Source organism: Acanthaster planci, linkage group LG21 (genome assembly GCF_054643075.1).
Source record: "Acanthaster planci isolate LZ-2023a linkage group LG21, COTS_SCS, whole genome shotgun sequence".
NCBI lineage: Eukaryota > Metazoa > Echinodermata > Asteroidea > Valvatida > Acanthasteridae > Acanthaster > Acanthaster planci.
This window is the reverse complement of record NC_141797.1, coordinates 5,808,385-5,816,422: the sequence shown is the minus strand read 5'-3', so window position 1 is coordinate 5,816,422 and position 8,038 is coordinate 5,808,385.

The window sequence follows — 8,038 nt, the reverse complement described above, 5'->3', positions numbered from 1 at the left end:
CAAGCTTGGCTGCAAACCTAATAGTACCCAAAAGTCGGTCTTTGAACTGTATACCTGTATCACTAGAGGCTATGCCCTGGAAATATTGATGACATGAAAAGCTTATATGACCATTGTGCAAATTTACATGGTTAATAGGCGATTCTTCAGTTTTCTCTATAAATTCAATGCATGTTTAAATATTTTAGCTCATTGGTTATTTATTCAACCGCGTTTATAGAGCCACGTACAGAAGGAAGACACGCCGCCGTTTATTGAAGATGTCCTGGATCATTTTTCATTACTCTCATCTAGTTTTCCATAGAAGAATGAAAACTTGGATAACATACAGCCTGAAAAAAAAACTCAGATATTTTCTCACTCCATTTTGTGAGCAATCAATAATTGCGAGCAGTGGTCGTGCGTGATTCGTAAAATAGAACAAGCTAAGGCGTGAATAGTTCATGGCCCACACACGCACAAGTGTGTATTTACCTGCAACAGGATACCCCATTGTTCCTTATTTATTTTTACTTTAATTTTTGTAGAAGACCATCCATGTTGTGTACACAGTTGTCAATCGGGGACCCTATGTAAATCGGGAACCTTATTGTCCACTATTGTTTAGGGTTCCCAATTGAATGCAGAAACAAACTCACACACATCCAAACGCTGTGGCAGTCTTCCGATCTACCCGGAGATACAAAAAGGGACTTTTGTTATTGCATGACCGTTTCTAGGTCTTACTATGCACGAGTTCGTTGTCTATAAACGACATTGCGTAGTAGGTTTAGGTATAAAAGCAAAACATAACATTTTGGGAACATGTATTCGCGTACGTGTGCAAGGAATTTCGAGACAGTGGATCAGCGGTCGTTAACCTTTGCGTCCAAAGTCGATTGTTAAGGTAAAGGCTGTACAATGGTCAAAGAAACGATTCAGGCACAGATCTGGACAAATATGCCAGCCCTTCACCCTTACTAATAATGGACTATGTTTTTTTTTCTTTGACTTCGGAAATAAATTCAAAACCTAAAATTACAAGTTATTCTAATTTTATGCAATAAACCATACAAGTAGTAAATTTGGCACGCATAACAAATTACTCGCAGTTGACACACAAAATCAAATTGTGCTATGTGACTCAACATAAAAATGAGAAATAACATAAAACGTTATTCGTCAAATTTAAACATGAAAGTTTTTAAAGGTAGGGTCATACTTTGGTTATTCCCCCGGAGAAAAGTGGGATTTTTCTCCGAAAGCATAACTGGTAAAAGATGGTAATAGTAGTAACCACCTTGTGAAATTATTTTGTCTGAATTGTCCCTGTTGAATGGAAATCGATAAAAGTATGTCGAAAAATTCGGAAGAAACAACTTTTGAGGTGCCGTGGGGATGCTGCCCTCATGCGGTGAAACTCTGCCAGCCGACAGAGCCAGTTTGCAATCGGGGTATCCGTATTTAAAATGAGCGTGGTGAATTGCCATTGACGTTGCATTATGGAAACACGCTGCGTTGTTTCGATGCAACACTGCACTGCACAAGGTGGTGACTTGCCGTGATAGAAAGTACATCGTACCGGTGGTGCGCAGAACAAATCAACTTTGAAGTTGGACGACCCACTGCTACCTGCATGCTAGAACCGCGTTGAATTTGCAGAAAAGTTTTGGCAGGTACATCACTCGCAACAGGCATTCCCCCTCGGCGGTGCTGTGCTCGTGGAAATCTTCAAGTTTCATCTTTGAAACCTCCCCCTGCCTTCTTCGGTTGAACATGATGAGGTGGCACAGACTCACCTCATTCAATTTTCTGCCAAACTGGCCTGATTCGTCTGCCCCGAGCACCCTGGAGGAGTTGAACGACGACAGGTGAACTACATTGGCATTTATCGTTTTCCTTGGTACAGCGTTCTGTGTGTGCATGTGTGGACACAAGGCCTCGCCAGTTCAATTCACACACCTGCAGAAACTCTTCCACACGCTCCGCTTTGTGTTTTTGACCGTACTCTAGGGCACTTCCTTTCAGGAGTGCACACTTCTTGATGGAATGACCAATCTTCAGCACTAGTGACAGAACATCGTACAACTGCTTGTCTTCCCTAAAGCCGGAAATATCGTGCACGGCCTTCACAATATCAGAAAGGTGGTGCGGATGGACAAATGATTTGAGTGATGCACTTGGTTGCTGAGTGTTCTTTCGGAGTTGTATGACGAGTCGACCCAATTCACGTACCCTGTTACGGATGTAGCCATGCTGATCTACATCGTGCCCTAGTTTCATGTATTCACGCTTGGCTAATTCAACAATCAACGTGTCATTCTTGACTACCAAAGCCATATCATCTCTATTCATTGGACTAAGAACCTGTTGCAACTGGAACGACACGCCAACAGGAGGAGGTTTCAACAAATCGCTCTTGTGGGAGACCCATCCACCCACACGAGCCCTCTTACCGGTGCTACCAGTCTGCAGAGGGGGTGCTGGCTTCAAAGGGCACACGTGTCGCCACAAATCGGTACGCACACAATAGCCGTGACAATATACGCATGGTCCATACGCATGCGGAGATACCTTACGATTTGGCCTGTACCCGACAATGAGTACACCACGACCTTCACAAAGAACCTGACAATTGTGCCTGTGATTACCTTTATTGCGAATTTTCAACAGAAGTTTCTTACGCACACTAGCGTTGAGCTCGCAGGCGATCTCGACGACTTCTCTTTCTTCCTTGTGACATGACTGGTGATGACGGGGGAGCTTGGCCTGGGGTACATCGCAGTAAAAGCAGAAGTGTTTCTTGTCCCATTTCCTGCAGCCAACCCCATTGCTGGGTTGCATTACGGTCACACCACAGTTCTCCTGGACGTCAGACGTGTCATCACTTGGAGCAACAGATGAAGTACACCTGCTGCTGGAACCGGTGGACGAATCAGCCATACTGTCCAAACGCCTCCACTTACGGTGAACAGGCCAGCTGGCAAGAAAACAAATTGAACATTATTTTCATTAAACTGCCTGTCTTCTTTTAATTTGGTATGGACTGGTGGTGAAGGTGGTGTAAGGGGGGCAGGTATCTGGGCTCCAAACAGCCACATCCACCTAACGTCTGCCCCCAAAGAAAACATTTTAAACACAATTAGGCCTAGAACCACCACATACTGACAACAGAAAAGTCTTGCGGCTGGAAAAATGTGCTGCATGAACCTGTTCAACTGGATTATGTAATTGAGCTTTTTGGACTGCATACGTATACCTATTCCACTTGCACATTCACTCTAACAGTGGTTTAAGATCTACATTAGCCTATGACAACATGGGGGGTGGTGATAGCAGCCATACTTTAGCCACGCTTTCACTCGTTTTCACTCACCATATTTTCCACTAGAAGAAACCTTCATCTCAGAACGGCTACAGAAGTCCACAGGCGTGATGGCAAGTCAACGCTTTGATGCTTTTGGACAGTTTGGAGGCTTTTATACTTGTTGGGGTTAGGCTATGCGTCCCCTGCACTTGGCTACGTTTATTATGCTCAGCAATCCGGATCGGACAGAGAGCTAGAGAGGGCGCTATATCATCCATGGATGTGCCAAACCTGTCATTTAGAGCGGGTGTTTTTAAACACCCGGCGTGTTAAATGTGTACACCGGGGACGGCTTCCAAATGCCTTGAAATTTCGCCGACCCTCATAAATGCTGACTGCTGCCTCAAATTTCACCTTATTGCGAACTGAGGACGTCCTCGATTTAAACCGGACCTCAATTCGCGGCTGTGTTGATTCGTAGAAGAGCTCCGTCTGGACCTTGCACAGGTATACACACAAGTGTGGGTGCGTGCAACTGGCGACCCCCATTGTTCCTCTTTTGTTTGTAAGCTAACTTTTTTAAGAAGAACACCCGTATGTTTTGTACACAGTTGTCAATCGGGGACCCTCTGTCAATCGGAAAAGTTATTGTCCTCTATTGTTCAGGGTCCCCAATTGCATGCATAAACAAACTCACACCCACACACACATAACCACGCCAACGTTTTTGTAAGCTGAATACGTCCCAGTCTTGGGCCAAGACGGCAGAACTTGATTGCGGACTCGACTGAGTTTTCCTCTGGAATTCCGGAGGACCGATCAGCGCCCGGGAAATTCCAGTTGAAACTGTATGTGATGAAAATGGATCAATTACCTGCATCACAAGACCTACTACGCGGCATGTATAAGCGCTACGACGTGACGCTAATTGTACTATTAAAGTAGTAAAGTACCAGTACTGTCACCTTTGGGGTCGACGCATTGGTACAAGGAGCGTAGAAGTGAGCCTGCAAAAGTCTTCCTATAACAAAACTTAAAAAATAAGAAGCTGACGCTATTGATGCGAATCTACTTCAACGCTCCCACGGTCGGTTTTGTATCCAATTTCCTATCCTGTGTCGATTCTGAATATTCATACTAAGCAACTATTTTGCATACGAAGGCCATGCCTCAGTTGTAGGAAATTCCAAAGACGGCAGAAAGAGCCGTCGATTGGTGAAATGATGTCACGAGAGGGCGAGAAATTGGCACGCGAGTCATATATTATGCTCGATCGAGTTCTGCTGTCTTAGCCCAAGACTACTGGGGTACATGCACTTGGTGCGCCCACGCACTTGGTACGTACCTTTTTTGCAACTACATGGAAAAACCGATTCAACGATCCGTGCCAGACCTAAACTCGACATCTACTCTAGTTTTTAGTTCAGCCGTGTTCGTGCGGGATGTGTTGCCAGCCCTTATACGGGCTATGATTCCATCCACGTTTATTTCCTCTAATTTGTAATATATTAAGAATCTGTCTTGTTAAAGACTCTATCAAAATGGACCCTATTTAGAAAATTGTACATTTTTACAGCACTGATATTTCGATGAACTTTATATCCTGAAACTTTTGAAGGTCTGTGTCACCCAGTCACCGTAGATGGCTTACGCCAGGCCAATGTACTAGAAATGTAACATGCCCAAGACTCGAGGGATGAAACAAATGCACCAATTCTCTACAGGTCAATGTTTCTATATAGCTGTATTCACTTCCTTTTCGGTAAATTTAAAACTACAACTACAAATATTATTATTATTCCAAAGTCAAAGTGTATTATTCCAACATTCACTTAGATCCTTTGCACAGTTCTTTGTCCTTACCTTTTATACACTTTGAAAACTTTGTGAAAACTTTGTCCTTCAGATACCCCCATAAAAAATAATCACACGGGGTGAGATCCGGAGAACGGGGCGGCCATTCAATTGAATGGTTAAGAGCAATTACTCGATCTTGGAACAGTTCCCGCAGAAGATTTCTCACAGCAATGAGGCTGTGTGCGGGTGCTCCGTCTTGGGCCAACCGTAGATGTCGGGAAACATAATTTTCATGCCGTTGAAAATGCATCTGAAGTTGGGGTACCACGTCTTCATTGATCATGTTCATGATCATGTTCGAAAAAGAATGGTCCGATAATGACACCATTCCAATCCAGTCCTACCCAAACGGTGACCTTCTCAGGACTCATGTTGGTTTCAAAATTAAAATTTTGCGGGTGCCCCTTAGGTGCGTATTCGACGTTGTTGTGGGTGTTTACTTCTCCGTTCACTTAAAATGCCGCCTCATCACTGATTGTCAAGTATTCAAGAAACCTTTCATTAGCCTGACAGCTTTCCAGGAGCCACTGAGCAAACTCCCGTCTCCTCCTGAGGTCTCAACGCAAAAGTTGGTGACGGATGTGCATTCGGTATGGATGGAACTGCAGGTCTAACTGCGTTATACGGTTAAACGAAGAATGGGACCGTCCAAGTCCATTCCTCCTGCAACTGGTTCCCTTTGGCTGTTCGACAAGTTGCTGTCGAGCTGCAGCAATGTTTTCAGGAGTTTGAACTCTGCGCATCCTATCAGAATGACCCTTATTCAAAATAAGGCTTGTGCCATGCATGTTCTCGGTATTTGCGCAAATTTTCCCAGATGGTCGACTTTGCCGGTGAATCCCTATCAGGGAAGGCTTCCCTAAATGCAGCTTGGGTGGCTTCAGAGCTCTTGTTTTCAAGAAATTTCGTCACGACAAATACTCTTGCTCTTTGGTAAGTTGCACCATGTTGCAGACTTGCTGTCCGGTTTTGAGCAATTTTCAACACTGCACTGGCCTACCTCGGGCAAGTCAAAACATTTAAACCAGGTTACTGCATAACTTGAAAGTGACAAAAGGCAATCTTCCCTCGTTAATATGACCTTTAGCTGCCACTTTCAACCAGGACAAGTATGACAGAGGAAAACCCCATTCACTGGTTTATCCAAAGTGTTACAACTGACAATATGTTCAGTCATGCATGACAGGAGGGATACCATCAAGGTATTGTAACGGACATTTGTATAGCCTTTTTCATGTTTTATTGCCATGTTAATCTTTCGTACGCCGCCGGCGGCGCTAAGGGCCGCCGGCAGAGGGCCTCCGGCGGAGTGCCCTGACCTGTTTCTCTTGTGGTGGGTGCGCACCGGAAATTGGTCTCTATTTGGGCGTTGTGGTTTGGCGGGCGCAGGAGGGAAATTGGAAAAGTGCCCGGACGGCCTTAGAAATTGTTATACATTGTGATACATGCTGAGTTTTGTAGAGCTCGAGTGTCACGTAGGCAGCAGTTGTTGTTCTGACGACCGTGCGGAAGGTCATGCACCGAGTTTGGTGAACAAAACAACTAAATTCTTTTTGGAAGTCCTGTATCCGTCCCCCTCTTTTGCGTTACCGGGTTTTGAGGGACAATAGCACCCAGGCCTACGCTACAGTATCATTAGAAACAATACTGCTTCTACCTTTTAGAGATCCTTATGCATTATAATCATATATCATGGTTGGGGCATATTACCCCTTTCATAAGGGTTTGTTTTTTTCTGGGACACCCTGTAAAAGTAATTAATAGCATGTCGGATCCGCTTTCCATTACAATGCATCTGAAAAAGGGAATTGGTCGGTGGGACAGGTTTTTCCCATCCAACGTGGTAACCGATTTCAAATAAAAACAAGATGGGTGGGATTGCACTGTTTCAATTAATCTGACAAATTTTCAAAGAGAACAAATCGTGTTCATGGGTAGGTATAAAGAAATCATTTCCCTTGAAATACCCCCATTTGCATATTTGCAAATTCCCCACCCCAACAGTACTTTGAGGTTAGACTGTTAAATGCAGATAAGAGATAAAAGATAAAGAGGAGACCGCCATGGCCTCATTCATCAACAGCATACCCTACAACACATGCAATTTGGTCACATTAATTAGAAATACAAGTAGTTTGTCGAACCAAACAATTCATTAAATTGAATGAATCCACCTGCAATACTCCCACTATGTCCCGTGACTTTGAACATGAGGGCCCAACTTTTCTTCTTCATGGCACAACTTTTCTTGTTCATGGCACAAGATTGTGACGTCATACCTGCATATGCGATCAAGACTTTCGTTGTCCAATCAGGTGAAAGCGGTAAAATTGAAATAAAAAATGAAAAAAAAATCATGTACAGACACGTTAACGTTTGGGGTCCAACCTCAAAAGTATGACGTCCTATGCCAACAACAAGTCAAAGCTCTCAGCCAATCAAATTACGCGATAAAATTGTCAGCCAATCACAAGGCTCTTTGTGAAACAGATACTTAACACGGCGAAAAATCACATACCCTTTATGCCCAGGACTAGATTAACGGTCGAACGGTTCCTGTCCAGGATGAAGACGATTTAACAGTATCATGAAAAATTCACTATCGATGGAACCCTTGAAATTAACGTGACGCACGTTGCCATGCCTTAATGTGGTAAACGTCGTGGCAAAATGTACACAAAACTTGGAACGGTTTTTAAAAGAAAAACAGTGCATCATTCAAATCGTCAAAAAAGATTAATTATGTTAGGTCAGAGCTATCGTCACTGCCAAAACTTAATTAGAAAAACACGACAAGTGGGAAGCCATACGGAATGAATGCACCATACAACGAAAACTAGCGGAAGACCTCCAGCTGGACTAAACGCTGACGAAATCTGGGATTGAGAAGATTAA